Source organism: Schistocerca americana, chromosome 2 (assembly GCF_021461395.2).
Source record: "Schistocerca americana isolate TAMUIC-IGC-003095 chromosome 2, iqSchAmer2.1, whole genome shotgun sequence".
Lineage (NCBI taxonomy): Eukaryota > Metazoa > Arthropoda > Insecta > Orthoptera > Acrididae > Schistocerca > Schistocerca americana.
The window spans coordinates 1,092,288,181-1,092,309,238 of NC_060120.1; positions in this window are offsets into that span (position 1 = coordinate 1,092,288,181).

Below are 21,058 nucleotides of genomic sequence, written 5' to 3' on the forward strand. Positions count from 1 at the left end.
AATTTAAAACAAAAGGCACAATGCCGACTTAAGTACAAGAGGACTGACACTGACATACTCTATGCATTGAACCACTCCTGTGAGTCCAGTTTTAGATTCCGATGCTTCACTTCAGGTTTACTGTATACCTTGGACCTTCTTATTGACGATGAAACACAGAAATTGCATCGGAATTAAATTCAAAAGCACAATGCCGACCTAAGTAAAAGAGGACTGACACTCTAACTTTCTATGATTTGTCCCTCTCCCTCGAGTCCAGTTTTAGATTCCGATGCTTCACTTCAGGTTTACAGTGTACCTTGGACCTTCTTATTGACGATGAAACACAGAAATAGCATCGGAAATAAATTCAAAAGGCACAATGCCGACCTAAGTACAAGAGGACTGACACCCTCACTTTCTATGATTTGAACCTCTCCTGTGAGTCCAGATATAGATTCCGATGCTTCACTCCAGTTTTACTGTATCCCTTGGACCTTCTTTTTCACGATGAAGCACAGAAATTGCATCGGAATTAAATTCAAAAGGCACAATGCCGACTTAAGTAAAACAGGACTGACACCCTAACTTTCTATGATTTGCACCTCTCCTGTGAGGTCAGTTTTAGATTCCGATGCCTCACATCATTTTTACTGTATCCCTTGGACCTTCTTATTGACGATGAAACACAGATATTGCATCCGAATTTAATACAAAAGGCACAATGCCGACTTAAGTACAAGAGTCTAGACACTCTAACTTCCTAGTATTTGAACCTCTCCGGTGAGACAAGTTTTAATTCCGATACCTCACTTCAGGTTTACTGTATCCCTTGGACCTTCTTATTTACGATGAAACACAGAAATTGCATCCGAATTTAATACAAAAGGCACAATGCCGACTTAAGTACAAGAGGACTGACACCCTTACTTTCTATGTTTTGAACCTCTCCTGTGAGTCCAGGTTTAGATTACGATGCTTCACTTCAGGTTTACTATATCCTTTTTACCTTTTTATTGACGATGAAAAACAGAAATTGCATCCGAATTTAATACAAAAGGCACAATGCCGTCTTAAGTACAAGAGGACTGACACTCTCACTTTTTATGATTTGAACTTCTTCTGTCAGTCGAATTTTAGATTCCGATGCTTCACTTCAGGTTTACTGTATCCCTTGGACCTTCTTATTTACGATGAAAAACAGAAATTGCATCCTAATTTAATACAAAAGGCACCATGACGACTTAAGTACAAGAGGACTGACACTCTAACTTACTATGATTTGAACCTCTCCTAAGAGTCCAGTTTTAGATTCCGATGCTTCACTTCATGTTTACTGTATCCCTTGGACCTTCTTCTTGACGATGAATCACAGAAATTGCATCCGAATTTAATACAAAACTCACAATGCCGACTTAAGTACAGGAGGACTGACATCTTACTCTCTATGATTTGAACTTCTCTTGTGAGTCCAGTTTTAGATTGCGATGCTTCACTTCAGGTTTACTGTATCCTTTGGACCATCTTATTGACGATGAAACACAGAAATAGCATCCGAATTTAATACAAAAGGCACAATGCCGACTTAAGTACAAGAGGACTGACACTCTCACTTTCTATGATTTGAAACACTCCAGTGATTCCAGTTTCAGATTCCGATGCTTCACTTCAGGTTTAATGTATCCCTTGGACCGTTTTATTGACGATGAAACACAGAAATTGATTCCGAATTTAATACAAAAGCACAATGCCGACTTAAGTACAAAGAGGACTGACACTCTCACTTTCTATGATTTGAACCACTCCTGTGAGTCCAGTTTTAGATTCCGATGCTTCACTTCAGGTTTACTGTATACCTTGTATCTTCTTATTGACGATGAATCACAGAAATTGCATCCGAATTTAATACAAAAGGCACAATGCCGACTTCAGTACAAGAGGTCTGACTCTCTAACTTTCTATGATTTGAACCTCTCCTGTGAGTCCAGTTTCAGATTCCGCTGCTTCACTTCAGGTTTACTGTATCCCTTGGACCTTCTTATTTACGATGAAAAACAGAATTTGCATCCTAATTTAATACAAAAGGCACCATGACGACTTAAGTACAAGAGGACTGACACTCTAACTTTCTTTGATTTGAACCTCTCCTGTGAGTCCAGTTTTAGATTCCGATGCTTCACTTCAGGTTTCCTTTATACCTTGGACCTTCTTATTGACGATGAAACACAGAAATTGCATCCAAATTTTATACAAAAGGCACAATGCCGACTTAAGTACAAGAGAACTGACACTCTCACTTTCTATGATTTGAACCACTCCTGTGAGTCCGGTTTTAGATTCCTATGCTTCACTTCAGGTGTACTGTATACCTTGTATCATCTTATTGACGATGAAACACAGAAATTGCATTATTATTTAATACAAAAGGCACAATGCCGAATTAAGTACAAGAGGACTGACTCTCTAACTTTCTATGACTTGACCCTTTCCTGTGAGTCCAGTTTTAGATTCCGCTGCCACACTTCAGGTTTACTGTATCCCATGGACCTACTTATTGACGATGATGCACAGAAATTGCATTCGAATTTAATACAAAAGGCACAATGCCGACTTAAGTACAAGACGACTGACACTCTCACTTTCTATGATTTGAACCTATATTGTGAGTCCAGTTTTAGATTCCGATGCTTCACATCAGGTTTACTGTATCCCTTGTACCTTCTTATTGACGTTGAAACACAGAAATTGCATCGGAATTAAATTCAAAAGGCACAATGCCGACCTAAGTACAAGTGGACTGACACTCTAACTTTCTATGATTTGTCCCTCTCCTTCGAGTCCAGGTTTAGATTCCGATGCTTCACTTCAGGTTTACAGTGTACCTTGGACCTTCTTATTGACGATTAGGCACAGAAATTGCATCCAAATTAAATTCAAAATGCACACTGTCGACTTAAGTACAAGAGGACTGACACTCTCACTTTCTATGATTTGAACCCCTCCTGTGAGTCCAGTTTTTGATTCCGATGCTTCACTTGACTTTCACTGTATCCCTTGGACCTTCTTATTGTCGATGAAAAACAGAAATTGCATAGGAATTAAATTCAAATGGCACAATGCCGACTTAACTACAAGAAGACTTTCACTCTAACTTTCTATGATTTGAACCTCTCCTGTGTGTCCCGTTTTAGATTCCGATGGTTCACTTCAAGTTTACTATATACCTTGGACCTTCTTATTGACTATGAAACACAGAAATTGCATCCGAATTTAATACAAAAGGCACAATGCCGACTTAAATACAAGAGGACTGACACACTCACTTCCTATCATTTGAACCTCTCCTGTGAGTTTGTTTTAGATACCGATGCTTCACTTCACGTTTATTGTATACCATGGACCTTCTTATTGACGATGATGCATACAAATTGCATCCGCATTAATTTCAAACGGCACAATGCCGACATAAGTTCAAGATTACAGACACTCTAACTTTCTATGATTTGAACCTCTCCTGTGTGTCCCGTTTTAGATTCTGATGCTTCACTTCAAGGTTACAATATACCTTGGACCTTCCAATTGACTATGAAACACAGAAATTGCATCCGAATTTAATACAAAAGGCACAATGCCGACTTAAGTACAAGAGGACTAACACTGACACACTCTATGAATTGAACCTCTCCTGTGAGCCCAGTTTTAGATTCCGATGCTTCACTTCAGGTTTACTGTATACCTTGGACCTTCTTATTGACGATGAAACACAGAAATTGCATCGGAATTAAATTCAAAAGGCACAATGCCGACCTAAGTACAACAGGACTGACACTCTCACATTCTGTGATTTGAACCTCTCCTGTGTGTCCCGTTTTAGATTCTGATGCTTCACTTCAAGGTTACAATATACCTTGGACCTTCCAATTGACTATGAAACACAGAAATTGCATCCGAAATTAATACAAAAGGCACAATGCCGACTAAAATTCAAGAGGACTGATACCCTCACATTGTATGATTTGAACATCTCCTGTGAGTACAGTTTTAGATTCCGATGCTTCACTTCAGGTTTACTGTATCCCATGTGCTTTCTTATTGACGATGAAACAAAGAAATTGCATCCGAATTTAATACAAAAGGCACATGCCGACTTAAGCACAAGAGTACTGACACACTAACTTTCTTTGATTTGAACCTCTCCTGTGAGTCCAGTTTTAGATTCCGATGCTTCACTTCAGGTTTCCTTTATACCTTGGACCTTCTTATTGACGATGAAACACAGAAATTGCATCCGAATTTTATACAAAAGGCACAATGCCGACTTAAGTACAAGAGAACTGACACTCTCACTTTCTATGATTTGAACCACTCCTGTGAGTCCGGTTTTAGATTCCTATGCTTCACTTCAGGTGTACTGTATACCTTGTATCATCTTATTGACGATGAAACACAGAAATTGCATTAGAATTTAATACAAAAGGCGCAATGCCGACTTAAGTACAAGAGGACTGACTCTCTAACTTTCTATGATTTGACCCTTTCCTGTGAGTCCAGTTTTAGATTCCGCTGCCTCACTTCAGGTTTACTGTATCCCTTGGACCTTCTTATTGACGATGAAACACAGAAATTGCATTCGAATTTAATACAAAAGGCACAATGCCGACTTAAGTACAAGAAGACTGACACTCTAACTTTCTATGATATGAACCTTTCCTGTGACTCCCGTTTTAGATTCCGATGCTTCACTTCAGGTTTACTGTATCCCTTGGTCCTTCTTTTACGCGATGAAGCACATAAATTAAATCGGGATTAAATTCAAAAGGCACAATGCCGACTTAAGTAAAATAGGACTGACACTCTAACTTTCTATGATTTTAAACTCTCCTGTGAGTCCAGTTTTTGATTCCGATGCTTCACTTCAGGTTGACTGTATCCCTTGGACCTTCTTATTGACGATGAAACACAGAAATTGCATCGCAATTAAATTCAAGTCGCACAATGCCGACTTAAGTACAAGAGGACAGACACTCTAACTTTCTATGATTTGAAGCTCTCCTGTGTGTCCCGTTTTAGATTCCGATGCTACGCTTCCAGTTTACTATATACCTTGGACCTTCTTATTGACTATGAAACACAGAAATTGCATCCGAATTCAATACAAAAGGCACAATGCCCACTTAAGTACATGAGGACTTAAACTCTAACTTTCTATGATTTGAACCACTCCTGTGTGTCCAGTTTTAGTATCCGATGCTACACTTCAGGTTTACTGTATCCGTTGGACCTTCTTATTGACGATGAAGCATAGAAATTGCATCCGCATTATTTTCAAAGGGCACAATGCCGACTTAAGTACAAGAGGACAGACACTCTAACTTTCTACGATTTGAACCTCTCCTGTGTGTCCCGTTTTAGTGTCCGATGCTTCACTTCAAGGATACTGTATACCTTGGACCTTCTTATTGACTATGAAACACAGAAATTGCATCCGAATTTAAAACAAAAGGCACAATGCCGACTTAAGTACAAGAGGACTGACACTGACATACTCTATGCATTGAACCACTCCTGTGAGTACAGTTTTAGATTCCGATGCTTCACTTCAGGTTTACTATATCCTTTTTACCTTTTTATTGACGATGAAAATAGAAATTCCATCCGAATTTAATACAAAAGGCACAATGCCGTCTTAAGTACAAGAGGACTGACACTCTCAGTTTTTATGATTTGAACTTCTTCTGTCAGTCGAATTTTAGATTCCGATGCTTCACTTCAGGTTTACTGTATCCCTTGGACCTTCTTATTTACGATGAAAAACAGAAATTGCATCCTAATTTAATACAAAAGGCACCATGACGACTTAAGTACAAGAGGACTGACACTCTAACTTACTATGATTTGAACCTCTCCTAAGAGTCCAGTTTTAGATTCCGATGCTTCACTTCATGTTTACTGTATCCCTTGGACCTTCTTATTGACGATGAATCACAGAAATTGCATCCGAATTTAATACAAAACTCACAATGCCGACTTAAGTACAGGAGGACTGACATCTTACTCTCTATGATTTGAACTTCTCTTGTGAGTCCAGTTTTAGATTGCGATGCTTCACTTCAGGTTTACTGTATCCTTTGGACCATCTTATTGACGATGAAACACAGAAATAGCATCCGAATTTAATACAAAAGGCACAATGCCGACTTAAGTACAAGAGGACTGACACTCTCACTTTCTATGATTTGAAACACTCCAGTGATTCCAGTTTCAGATTCCGATGCTTCACTTCAGGTTTAATGTATCCCTTGGACCGTTTTATTGACGATGAAACACAGAAATTGATTCCGAATTTAATACAAAAGCACAATGCCGACTTAAGTACAAGAAGACTGACACTCTAAGTTTCTATGATTTGAACTTCTCCTGTGAGTCCAGTTTTAGATTCCAATGCTTCACTTCATGTTTACTGTATCCCTTGGACCTTCTTATTGACGATGAAACACAGAAATTGCATCCGAATTTAATACAAAACTCACAATGCCGACTTAAGTACAAGAGGACTGACACTCTCACTCTCTATGATGTGAACTTCTCTTGTGAGTCCAGTTTTAGATTGCGATGCTTTTTTTCAGGTTTACTGAATCCCTTGGACCATCTTATTGACGATGAAACACAGAAATTGCATCCGAATTTAATACAAATGGCACAATGCCGACTTCAGTACAAGAGGACTGACACTCTCTCTTTCTATGATTTGAACCTCTCCTGTGAGTCCAGTTTTAGATTCCGATGCTTCACTTCAGTTTTACTGTATCCCTTGGACCTTCTTATTGACGATGAAGCATAGAAATTGCATCCGCAATAATTTCAAAAGGCACAATGCCGACTTAAGTACAAGAGCACAGACACTCTAACTTTCTATGATTTGAACCTCTCCTGTGTGTCCCGTTGTAGATTCCGATGCTTCACTTCAAGTATACTATATACCTTGGACCTTCTTATTGACTATGAAACACAGAAATTGCATCCGAATTTAATACAAAAGGCACAATGCCGACTTAAGTACAAGAGGACTGACACTGACACACTCTATGAATTGAACCTCTCCCTTGAGTCCAGTTTTAGATTCCGATGCTTCACTTCGGGTTTACTGTATACCTTGGACCTTCTTATTGACGATGAAACACAGAAATTGCAATCGAATTAAATTCAAAAGGCACAATGCCGACCTAAGTACAAGAGGACTGACACTCTAACTTTCTATGATTTGTCCCTCTCCTTCGAGTCCAGTTTTAGATTCTGATGCTTCACTTCAGGTTTACTGTATCCCTTGGACCTTCTTATTGACGATGAAGCATAGAAATTGCATCCGCAATATATTCAAAAGGCACAATGCCGACTTAAGTACAAGAGGACAGACACTTTAACTTTCTATGATTTGAACCTCTCCTGTGTGTCCCCTTGTAGATTCCGATGCTTCACTTCAAGTTTACTATATACCTTGGACCTTCTTATTGACTATAAAAGACAGAAATTGCATCCGAATTTAATACAAAAGGCACAATGCCGACTTAAGTACAAGAGGACTGACACTTTCACTTTCTATGATTTGAACTTCTTCTGTCAGACGAATTTTAGATTCCAATGCTACACTTCAAGTTTACTGTATCCCTTGGACCTTCTTATTGACGATGAAAAATAGAAATTGCATCCTAATTTAATACAAAAGGCACAATGCCGACTTAAGTACAAGAGAACTGACACACTAACTTACTATGATTTGAACCTCTCCTAAGAGTCCAGTTTTAGATTCCGATGCTTCACTTCAGGATTACTGTATACCTTGGACCTTCTTATTGACGATGAAACACAGAAATTGATTCTGAATTTAATACAAAAGGCACAATTCCGGCTTAAGTACAAGAGGACTGACACTCTAAGTTTCTATGATTTGAACTTCACCTGTGAGTCCAGTTTTAGATTCCGATGCTTCACTTCATGTTTACTGTATCCCTTGGACCTTCTTATCGACGATGAAACACAAAAATTGCATCCGAATTTAATACAAAAGGTTAAATGCCGACTTAAGTACAAGAGGACTGACACTCTCACTTTCTTTGCTTTGAACCTCTCCTGTGGGTCCAGTTTTGGATTGCGATGCTTCACTTCAGGTTTACTGTATCCCTCTTACCTTCTTATTGACGATGAAAAACAGAAATTGCATCTGAATTTAATACAAAAGGCACATGGCCGACTTAAGTACAAGAGGACTGACACTCTCACTTTCTATGATTTGAACTTCTCCTGTGAGTCGAATTTTAGATTCCGATGCTTCACTTCACGTTTACTGTATCCCTTGGACCTTCTTATTGACGATGAAAAACAGAAATTGCATCCTAATTTAATACAAAAGGCACAATGCCGACATAAGTACAAGAGGACTGACACTCTAACTTACTATGATTTGAACCTCTCCTGTGAGTCCAGTTTTAGATTCCGATGCCTCACTTCAGGTTTACTGTATCCCTTGGACCTTCTTATTGACGATACAGCACTGAAACTGCATCGGAATTAAATTCAAAAGGCACAATGCCGACTTAAGTACAAGAGGAATAACACTCTAACTTTCTATGATTTGAACCTCTTCTGTGAGTCCAGTTTTAGATTCCGATGCTTCACTTCAGGTTTACTGTATCCCTTGGAACTTCTTTATGACGATGAAGCACAGAAATTGCATCGGAATTAAATTCAAAAGGCACAATGCCGACTTAAGTACAAGAGGACTGACACACTAACTTTCTATGATTTTAACTTCTCCTGTGAGTCCAGTTCTAGATTCCGATGCTTCACTTCAGGTTTACTGTATCCCTTGGACCTTCTTATTGACGATGAAAAACAGAATTGGCATCCGAATTTAATACAAAGGGCACAATGCCGACTTAGGTACAAGAGGTCAGACACTCTAACTTTCTACGATTTGAACCTCTCCTGTGTGTCCCGTTGTAGATTCCGATGCTTCACTTCAAGTTTACTATATACCTTGGACCTTCTTATTGACTATGAAACACAGAAATTGCATCCGAATTTAATACAAAAGGCACAATGCCGACTTAAGTACAAGAGGACTGACACTCTCACTTTCTATGATTTGAAATTCTCCTGTGAGTCCGGTTTTACGTTCCGATACTTCACTTCAGGTTTACTGTGTCCCTTGGAGCTTCTTATTGACGATGAAACACAGAAATTGCATCCGAATTTAATACAAAAGTCACAATGCCGACTTAAGTACAAGAGGACTGACACTCTAATTTCTATGATTTGAAACTCTCCTGTGAGTCCAGTTTTAGATTCCGACGCTTCACTTCAGGTTTAATGTATCCCTTGGACCTTCTTATTGACGATGAAACACAGAAATTGATTCCGAATTTAATACAAAAGGCACAATGCCGACTTAAGTACAAGAGGACTGTCACTCTCTGTTTCTATGATTTGAACTTCTCCTGTAAGTCCAGTATTAGATTCCGATGCTTCACTTCATGTTTACTGTATCCCTTGGACCTTCTTATCGACGATGAAACACAGAAAATGCATCCGAATTTAATACAAAACTCACAATGCAGACTTAAGTAGATGAGGACCGACACACTCACTCTCTATGATTTGAACTTCTCTTGTGAGTCCAGTTTTAGATTGCGATGCTTCACTTCAGGTTTTGCTGTGTCCCTTGGACCATCTTATTGACGATGAAACACAGAAATTGCATCCTAATTTAATACAAAAGGCACAATGCCGACTTAAGTACAAGAGGACTGACACTCTCACTTTCTATGTTCTGAACCTCTCCAGTGAGTCCAATTTTAGATTCCGATGCTTCACTTCAGGATTACTGTATCCCTTGTCCCTTCTTATTGATGATGAAAAACAGAAATTGCATCGGAATTAAATTCAAAATGCACAATGCCGACTAAAGTACAAGAGGACTGACACCCTAACTTTCTATGATTTGAACCTCTCCTATGAGTCCAGTTTTAGATTCCGTAGCATCACTTCAGGTTTACTGTATCCCTTGGACCTTCTTATTGACGATGAAACACAGAAATTGCATCCGAATTTAATATAAAAGGCCCAATGGCGACTTAAGTACAAGAGGACTGGCACACTAACTTTCTATGATTTGAACCTCTCCTGTGAGTTTAGTTTTAGATTCCTGTGCTTCACTTCAGGTTTCCTGTATTCCATGGACCTTTTTATTAACGATGAAACACAGAAATTGCATCCGAATTTAGTACAAAAGGCACAATGCCGACTTCAGTACAAGAGGACTGACACTCTCACTGTCTATGATTTGAACCTCTTCTGTGATTCCAGTTTTAGATTCCGATGCTTCACTTCAGGTTTTATGTATACCTTGGACGTTCTTATTGACGATGAAACACAGAAATTGCATCCGAATTTAATACAAAAGGCACAATGCCGACTTAGGTCAAGAGGACTGACACTCTCACTTCCTATGATTTCAACTTCTCCTGTGAGTCCAGTTTTAGATTCCGATGCTTCACTTCAGGTTTACTGTATCCCTTGGACCTTCTTATTGACGATGAAACACAGAAATTGCATCCGAATTTAATACAAAAGGCACAATGCCGACTTAAGTACTAGAGGACTGACACTCTCACTTTCTATGATTTGAACCTCTCCTGTTAGACCTGTTTCAGATTCCGATGCCTCTCTTCAGGTTTACTGTATCCCTTGGACATTCTTATTGACGATGAAACACAGAAATTGCATCCGAATTTAATACAAAAGGCACAATGCCGACTTAAGTACAAGAGGACTGACACTCTCACTTTCTATGATTTGAACTTCTCCTGTGAGTCCAGTTTTAGATTCCGATGCTTCACTTCAGGTTTACTGTATCCCTTGGACGTTCTTATTGACGATGAAACACAAAAATTGCATCCGAATTTAATACAAAAGGCACAATGCCGACTTAAGTACAAGAGGACTGACACTCTCACTTTCTATGATTTGAACTTCTCCTGTGAGTCGAATTTTAGATTCCGATGCTTCACTTCAGGTTTACTGTATCCCTTGGACGTTCTTATTGACGATGAAAAACAGAAATTGCATCCTAATTTAATACAAAAGGCACAATGCCAACTTAAGTACAAGAGGACTGACACTCTAATTTACTTTGATTTGAACCTCTCCTAAGAGTCCAGTTTTAGATTCCGATGCTTCACTTCAGGTTTACTGTATACCTTGGACGTTCTTATTGACGATGAAACACAGAAATTGCATCCGAATTTAATACAACAGGTACAATGCCGACTTAAGTACAAGAGTACTGACACTCTAACTTCCTAGGATTTGAACCTCTCCTGTGAGACAAGTTTTAGATTCCGATACCTCACTTCAGGTTTACTGTATCCCTTGGACCTTCTTATTGACGATGAAACCCAGAAATTGCATCCGAATGTAGTACAAAAGGCACAATTCCGACTTAAGTACAAGAGGACTGACACTCTCACTTTCTATGATTTGAACCTCTCCTGTGAGTCCAGATTTAGATTCCGATGCTTCTCTTCAGGTTTACTGTATCCCCTGGACCTTCTTTTTCTCGACATATCACAGAAATTTCATCGGAATTAAATTCAAAAGGCACAATGCCGACTTAAGTAAAAGAGGACTGACACTCTAACTTTCTATGTTTTGCACCTCTCCTGTGAGGTCAGTTTTAGATTCCGATGCTTCACTTCAGGTTTACTGTATCCCTTGGACCTTCTTATTGACAGTGAAACACAGTATTTGCATCCGCATTTAATTCAAAAGGCACAATGCCGACTTAAGTACAAGAGGACTGACACCTTCACTTTCTATGTTTCGAACCTCTCCTGTGAGTCCAGGTTTAGATTCCGATGCTTCACATCAGGTTTACTATGTCCCTTTTACCTTCTTATTGACGATGAAAAACAGAAATTGCATTCGAATTTAATACAAAAGGCACAATGCCGACTAAAGTGCAAGAGGACTGACACTCTCACATTCTATGATTTGAACCTCTCCTGTGAGACCAGTTTCAGATTCCGATGCCTCTCTTCAGGTTTACTGTATCCCTTGGACCTTCTTATTGACGATGAAACACAGAAATTGCATCCGAATTTAATACAAAAGGCACAATGCCGACTTTCGTGCAAGAGGACTGACACTCTCACTTCCTATGATTTTAACTTCTCCTGTGAGTCCAGTTTCAGATTCCGATGCTTCACTTCAGGTTTACTGTATCCCTTGGACCTTCTTATTGTCGATGAAAAACAGAAATTGCATCCGAATTTAATACAAAATGCACCATGCCGACTTAAGTACAAGAGGACTGACACTCTCACTTTCTATGATTTGAACCTCTCCTGTTAGACCTGTTTCAGATTCCGATGCCTCTCTTCAGGTTTACTGTATCCCTTGGACATTCTTATTGACGATGAAACACAGAAATTGCATCCGAATTTAATACAAAAGGCACAATGCCGACTTAAGTACAAGAGGACTGACACTCTCACTTTCTATGATTTGAACTTCTCCTGTGAGTCCAGTTTTAGATTCCGATGCTTCACTTCAGGTTTACTGTATCCCTTGGACTTTCTTATTGACGATGAAACACGAAAATTGCATCCGAATTTAATACAAAAGGCACAATGCCGACTTAAGTACAAGAGGACTGACACTCTAACTTACTATGATTTGAACCTCTCCTGTGAGTCCAGCTTTAGATTCCAATGCTTCACTTCAGGTTTACTGTATACCTTCGATCTTCTTATTGACGATAAAGCACTGAAATTGCATCGGAATTAAATTCAAAAGGCACAATGCCGACTTAAGTACAAGAGGAATGACACTCTAACTTTCTATGATTTGAACCTCTTCTGTGAGTCCAGTTTTAGATTCCGATGCTTCACTTCAGGTTTACTGTATACCTTAGACCTTATTGTTGGCGATGAAAAACAGAATTGGCATCCGAATTTAATACAAAAGGCACAATGCCGAATTAAGTACAAGAGGACTGACACTCTAACTTTCTTTGATTTTAACCTCTCCTGTGAGTCCAGTTTTAGATTCCGATGCTTCCCTTCAGGTTTACAGTGTACCTTGGTCCTTCTTATTGACGATGAGGCACAGAAATTACATCGGAATTAAATTCAAAAGGCACAATGCCGACTTAAGTACAAGAGGACTGACACTCTCTCTTTCTATGATTTGAACCTCTCCTGGGAGTCCAGATTTATATACCGATGCTTCACTTCAGGTTTACTGTATCCCTTGGACATTCTTTTTCACGATGAAGCACAGAAATTGCATCGGAATTAAATTCAAAAGGCACAATGCCGATTTAAGCGAAAGAGGACTGACACTCTAACTTTCTATGATTTGCACCTCTCCTGTGAGGTCAGTTTTAGATTCCGATGCTTCACTTCAGGTTTACTGTATCCCTTGGACCTTCTTATTGACGATCAAAAACAGAAATTGAATTCTCATTTTATACAAAAGGCACAATGCCGACTTAAGTACAAGAGGACTTACACTCTAATTTACTATGATTTGAACCTCTCCTAAGAGACCAGTTTTAGATTCCGATGCTTCACTTCAGGTTTACTGTATCCCTTGGACCTTCTTATTGACGGTGAAACACAGTAATTGCATCCGCATTTAATTCAAAAGGCACAATGCCGACTTAGGTCAAGAGGACTGACACTCTCACTTCCTATGATTTGAACTTCTCCTGTGAGTCCAGTTTTAGATTCCGATGCTTCACTTCAGGTTTACTGTATCCCTTGGACCTTCTTATTGACGATGAAACACAGAAATTGCATCCGAATTTAATACAAAAGGCACAATGCCGACTTAAGTACTAGAGGACTGACACTCTCACTTTCTATGATTTGAACCTCTCCTGTTAGACCTGTTTCAGATTCCGATGCCTCTCTTCAGGTTTACTGTATCCCTTGGACATTCTTATTGACGATGAAACACAGAAATTGCATCCGAATTTAATACAAAAGGCACAATGCCGACTTAAGTACAAGAGGACTGACACTCTCACTTTCTATGATTTGAACTTCTCCTGTGAGTCCAGTTTTAGATTCCGATGCTTCACTTCAGGTTTACTGTATCCCTTGGACGTTCTTATTGACGATGAAACACAAAAATTGCATCCGAATTTAATACAAAAGGCACAATGCCGACTTAAGTACAAGAGGACTGACACTCTCACTTTCTATGATTTGAACTTCTCCTGTGAGTCTAATTTTAGATTCCGATGCTTCACTTCAGGTTTACTGTATCCCTTGGACGTTCTTATTGACGATGAAAAACAGAAATTGCATCCTAATTTAATACAAAAGGCACAATGCCGACTTAAGTACAAGAGGACTGACACTCTAATTTACTTTGATTTGAACCTCTCCTAAGAGTCCAGTTTTAGATTCCGATGCTTCACTTCAGGTTTACTGTATACCTTGGACGTTCTTATTGACGATGAAACACAGAAATTGCATCCGAATTTAATACAACAGGTACAATGCCGACTTAAGTACAAGAGTACTGACACTCTAACTTCCTAGGATTTGAACCTCTCCTGTGAGACAAGTTTTAGATTCCGATACCTCACTTCAGGTTTACTGTATCCCTTGGACCTTCTTATTGACGATGAAACCCAGAAATTGCATCCGAATGTAGTACAAAAGGCACAATTCCGACTTAAGTACAAGAGGACTGACACTCTCACTTTCTATGATTTGAACCTCTCCTGTGAGTCCAGATTTAGATTCCGATGCTTCTCTTCAGGTTTACTGTATCCCCTGGACCTTCTTTTTCTCGACATATCACAGAAATTTCATCGGAATTAAATTCAAAAGGCACAATGCCGACTTAAGTAAAAGAGGACTGACACTCTAACTTTCTATGTTTTGCACCTCTCCTGTGAGGTCAGTTTTAGATTCCGATGCTTCACTTCAGGTTTACTGTATCCCTTGGACCTTCTTATTGACAGTGAAACACAGTAATTGCATCCGCATTTAATTCAAAAGGCACAATGCCGACTTAAGTACAAGAGGACTGACACCCTCACTTTCTATGTTTCGAACCTCTCCTGTGAGTCCAGGTTTAGATTCCGATGCTTCACATCAGGTTTACTATGTCCCTTTTACCTTCTTATTGACGATGAAAAACAGAAATTGCATTCGAATTTAATACAAAAGGCACAATGCCGACTAAAGTGCAAGAGGACTGACACTCTCACTTTCTATGATTTGAACCTCTCCTGTTAGACCTGTTTCAGATTCCGATGCCTCTCTTCAGGTTTACTGTATCCCTTGGACATTCTTATTGACGATGAAACACAGAAATTGCATCCGAATTTAATACAAAAGGCACAATGCCGACTTAAGTACAAGAGGACTGACACTCTCACTTTCTATGATTTGAACTTCTCCTGTGAGTCCAGTTTTAGATTCCGATGCTTCACTTCAGGTTTACTGTATCCCTTGGACTTTCTTATTGACGATGAAACACGAAAATTGCATCCGAATTTAATACAAAAGGCACAATGCCGACTTAAGTACAAGAGGACTGACACTCTAACTTACTATGATTTGAACCTCTCCTGTGAGTCCAGCTTTAGATTCCAATGCTTCACTTCAGGTTTACTGTATACCTTCGATTTTCTTATTGACGATAAAGCACTGAAATTGCATCGGAATTAAATTCAAAAGGCACAATGCCGACTTAAGTACAAGAGGAATGACACTCTAACTTTCTATGATTTGAACCTCTTCTGTGAGTCCAGTTTTAGATTCCGATGCTTCACTTCAGGTTTACTGTATACCTTAGACCTTATTGTTGGCGATGAAAAACAGAATTGGCATCCGAATTTAATACAAAAGGCACAATGCCGAATTAAGTACAAGAGGACTGACACTCTAACTTTCTTTGATTTTAACCTCTCCTGTGAGTCCAGTTTTAGATTCCGATGCTTCCCTTCAGGTTTACGGTGTACCTTGGTCCTTCTTATTGACGATGAGGCACAGAAATTACATCGGAATTAAATTCAAAAGGCACAATGCCGACTTAAGTACAAGAGGACTGACACTCTCTCTTTCTATGATTTGAACCTCTCCTGGGAGTCCAGATTTATATACCGATGCTTCACTTCAGGTTTACTGTATCCCTTGGACATTCTTTTTCACGATGAAGCACAGAAATTGCATCGGAATTAAATTCAAAAGGCACAATGCCGATTTAAGCGAAAGAGGACTGACACTCTAACTTTCTATGATTTGCACCTCTCCTGTGAGGTCAGTTTTAGATTCCGATGCTTCACTTCAGGTTTACTGTATCCCTTGGACCTTCTTATTGACGATCAAAAACAGAAATTGAATTCTCATTTTATACAAAAGGCACAATGCCGACTTAAGTACAAGAGGACTTACACTCTAATTTACTATGATTTGAACCTCTCCTAAGAGTTCAGTTTTAGATTCCGATGCTTCACTTCAGGTTTACTGTATCCCTTGGACCTTCTTATTGACGGTGAAACACAGTAATTGCATCCGCATTTAATTCAAAAGGCACAATGCCGACTTATGTACAAGAGGACTGACACTCTCACTTTCTATGATTTGAACTTCTCCTGTGAGTCCAGTTTCAGATTCCGATGCTTCACTTCAGGTTTACTGTATCTTTTGGACCCTCTTCTTGACGATGAAACACAGTAATTGCATCCGAATTTAATACAAAAGGCACAAAGCCGACTTAAGTACAAGAGGACTGACACCCTCACTTTCTATGTTTTGAACCTCTCCTGTGAGTCGAGGTTTAGATTCCGATGCTTCACATCAGGTTTACTATATCCCTTTTACCTTCTTATTGACGATGAAAAACAGAAATTGCATCCGAATGTAATACAAAAGGCACAATGCCGACTAAAGTGCAAGAGGACTGACACTCTCACATTCTATGATTAGAACCTCTCCTGTGAGACCAGTTTCAGATTCCGATGCCTCTCTTCAGGTTTACTGTATCCCTTGGACCTTCTTATTGACGATGAAACACAGAAATTGCATCCGAATTTAATACAAAAGGCACAATGCCGACATAAGTACAAGCGGACTGACACTCTAACTTTCTATGATTTGAACCTCTCCTGTGAGTCCAGTTTTGGATTCCGATGCTTCACTTCAGGTTTACTGTATCCCTTGGAACTTCTTTATGACGATGAAGCACAGAAATTGCATCGGAATTAAATTCAAAAGGCACAATGCCGACTTAAATACAAGAGGACTGACACTCTAACTTTCTATGATTTTAACTTCTCCTGTGAGTCCTGTTTTAGATTCCGATGCTTCACTTCAGGTTTACTGTATCCCTTGGACCTTCTTATTGACGATGAAAAACAGAATTGGCATCCGAATTTAATACAAAAGGCACAATGCCGACTTAGGTACAAGAGGACAGACACTCTAACTTTCTATGATTTCAACCTCTCCTGTGTGTCCCGCTGTAGATTCCGATGCTTCACTTCAAGTTTACTATATACTTTGGACCTTCTTATTGACTATGAAACACAGAAATTGCATCCGAATTTAATACAAAAGGCACAATGCCGACATAAGTACAAGAGGACTGACACTCTCACTTTCTATGATTTGAAATTCTCCTGTGAGTCCAGTTTTACATTCCGGTACTTCACTTCAGGTTTACTGTGTCCCTTGGACCTTCTTATTGACGATGAAACACAGAATTGGCATCCGAATTTAATACAAAAGGCACAATGCCGACTTAGGTACAAGAGGACAGACACTCTAACTTTCTATGATTTGAACCTCTCCTGTGAGTCCAGGTTTAGATTCCGATGCTTCACATCAGGTTTACTATATCCCGTTTACCTTCTTATTGACGATGAAATACAGAAATTGCATCCGAATTTAATACAAAAGGCAAAATGCCGACTAAAGTGCAAGAGGACTGACACTCTCACATTCTATGATTTGAACCTCTCCTGTGAGACCAGTTTCAGATTCCGATGCCTCTCTTCAGGTTTACTGTATCCCTTGGACCTTCTTATTGACGATGAAACACAGAAATTGCATCCGAATTTAATACAAAAGGCACAATGCCGACTTAAGTACAAGAGGACTGACACTGTCACTTTCTATGATTTGAACTTCTCCTGTGAGTCCAGTTTTAGATTCCGATGCTTCACTTCAGGTTTACTGTATCGATTGGACCTTCTTATTGTCGATGAAACACAGAAATTGCATCCGAATTTAATACAAAAGGCACAAGCCGACTTAAGTACAAGAGGACTGACACTCTCGCTTTCCATGTTTTGAACCTCTCCTGTGATTCCAGTTTTGATTCCGATGCCTCACTTCAGGTTTACTGTATCCCTCATACCTTCTTATTGACAATGAAAAACAGAAATTGCATCTGAATTTAATACAAAAGGCACAATGCCGACTTAAGTACAAGAGGACTGACACTCTCACTTTCTATGATTTGAACTTCTCCTGTGAGTCGAATTTTAGATTCCAATGCTTCACTTCAGGTTTACTGTATCCCTTGGACCTTCTTATTGACGATGAAAAACAAAAATTGCATCCGAATTTAATACAAAAGGCACAATGCCGACTTAAGTATAAGAGGACTGACACTCACACTTTCTATGATTTGAACTTCTCCTGTGAGTCCAGTTTTAGATTCCGATGCTTCACTTCAGGTTTACTGTATACCTTGGACCCTCTTATTGACGATGAAACACAGAAATTGCATCCGAATTTAATACAAAAGGCACAATGCTGACTTAAGTACAAGAGGACTGACACTCTCACTTTCTATGATTTGAAACTCTCCAGTGATTCCAGTTTTAGATTCCGATGCTTCACTTCAGGTTTAATGTATCCCTTGGACCTTTTTATTGACGATGAAACACAGAAACTGATTCCGAATTTAATACAAAAGCACAATGCCGACTTAAGTACAAGAAGACTGACACTCAAAGTTTCTATGATTTGAACTTCTCCTGTAAGTCCAGTTTTAGATTCCGATGCTTCACTTCATGTTTACTGTATTCCTTGGACCTTCTTATTGACGATGAAACACAGAAATTGCATCCGAATATAATACAAAACTTACAATGCCGACTTAAGTACAAGAGGACTGACACTCTCACTTTCTATGATTTGAACCTCTCCTGTTAGACCTGTTTCAGATTCCGATGCCTCTCTTCAGGTTTACTGTATCCCTTGGACATTCTTATTGACGATGAAACACAGAAATTGCATCCGAATTTAATACAAAAGGCACAATGCCGACTTAAGTACAAGATGACTGACACTCTCACTTTCTATGATTTGAACTTCTCCTGTGAGTCGAATTTTAGATTCCGATGCTTCACTTCAGGCTTACTGTATCCCTTGGACCTTCTTATTGACGATGAAAAACAGAAATTGCATCCTAATTTAATACAAAAGGCACAATGCCGACTTAAGTACAAGAGGACTGACACTCTAACTTACTATGATTTGAACCCCTCCTGTGAGTCCAGCTTTAGATTCCAATGCTTCACTTCAGGTTTACTGTATACCTTCGATCTTCTTATTGACGATAAAGCACTGAAATTGCATCGGAATTAAATTCAAAAGGCACAATGCCGACTTAAGTACAAGAGGAATGTCACTCTAACTTTCTATGATTTGAACCTCTTCTGTGAGTCCAGTTTTAGATTCCGATGCTTCACTTCAGGTTTACTGTATACCTTAGACCTTATTGTTGGCGATGAAAAACAGAATTGGCATCCGAATTTAATACAAAAGGCACAATGCCGAATTAAGTACAAGAGGACTGACACTCTAACTTTCTTTGATTTTAACCTCTCCTGTCAGTCCAGTTTTAGATTCCGATGCTTCCCTTCAGGTTTACAGTGTACCTTGGTCCTTCTTATTGACGATGATTCACAGAAATTGCATCGGAATTAAATTCAAAAGGCACAATGCCGACTTAAGTACAAGAGGACTGACACTCTCTCTTTCTATGATCTGAACCTCTCCTGGGAGTCCAGATTTATATTCCGATGCTTCACTTCAGGTTTACTGTATCCCTTGGACATTCTTTTTCACGATGAAGCACAGAAATTGCATCGGAATTAAATTCAAAAGGCACAATGCCGACTTAAGCGAAAGAGGACTGACACTCTAACTTTCTATGATTTGCACCTCTCCTGTGAGGTCAGTTTTAGATTCCGATGCTTCACTTCAGGTTTACTGTATCCCTTGGACCTTCTTATTGACGATCAAAAACAGAAATTGAATTCTCATTTTATACAAAAGGCACAATGCCGACTTAAGTACAAGAGGACATACACTCTAATTTACTATGATTTGAACCTCTCCTAAGAGTCCAGTTTTAGATTCCGATGCTTCACTTCAGGTTACTGTATCCCTTGGACCTTCTTATTGGCGGTGAAACACAGTAATTGCATCCGCATTTAATTCAAAAGGCACAATGCCGACTTATGTACAAGAGGACTGACACTCTCACTTTCTATGATTTGTACTTCTCCTGTGAGTCCAGTTTCAGATTCCGATGCTTCACTTCAGGTTTACTGTATCCCTTGGACCCTCTTCTTGACGATGAAACACAGTAATTGCATCCGAATTTAATACAAAAGGCACAAAGCCGACTTAAGTACAAGAGGACTGACACCCTCACTTTCTATGTTTTGAACCTCTCCTGTGAGTCGAGGTTTAGATTCCAATGCTTCACATCAGGTTTACTATATCCCTTTTACCATCTTATTGACGATGAAAAACAGAAATTGCATCCGAATGTAATACAAAAGGCACAATGCCGACTAAAGTGCAAGAGGACTGACACTCTCACATTCTATGATTAGAACCTCTCCTGTGAGACCAGTTTCAGATTCCGATGCCTCTCTTCAGGTTTACTGTATCCCTTGGACCTTCGTATTGACGATGATACACAGAAATTGCATCCGAATTCAATACAAAAGGCACAATGCCGACTTAAGTGCAAG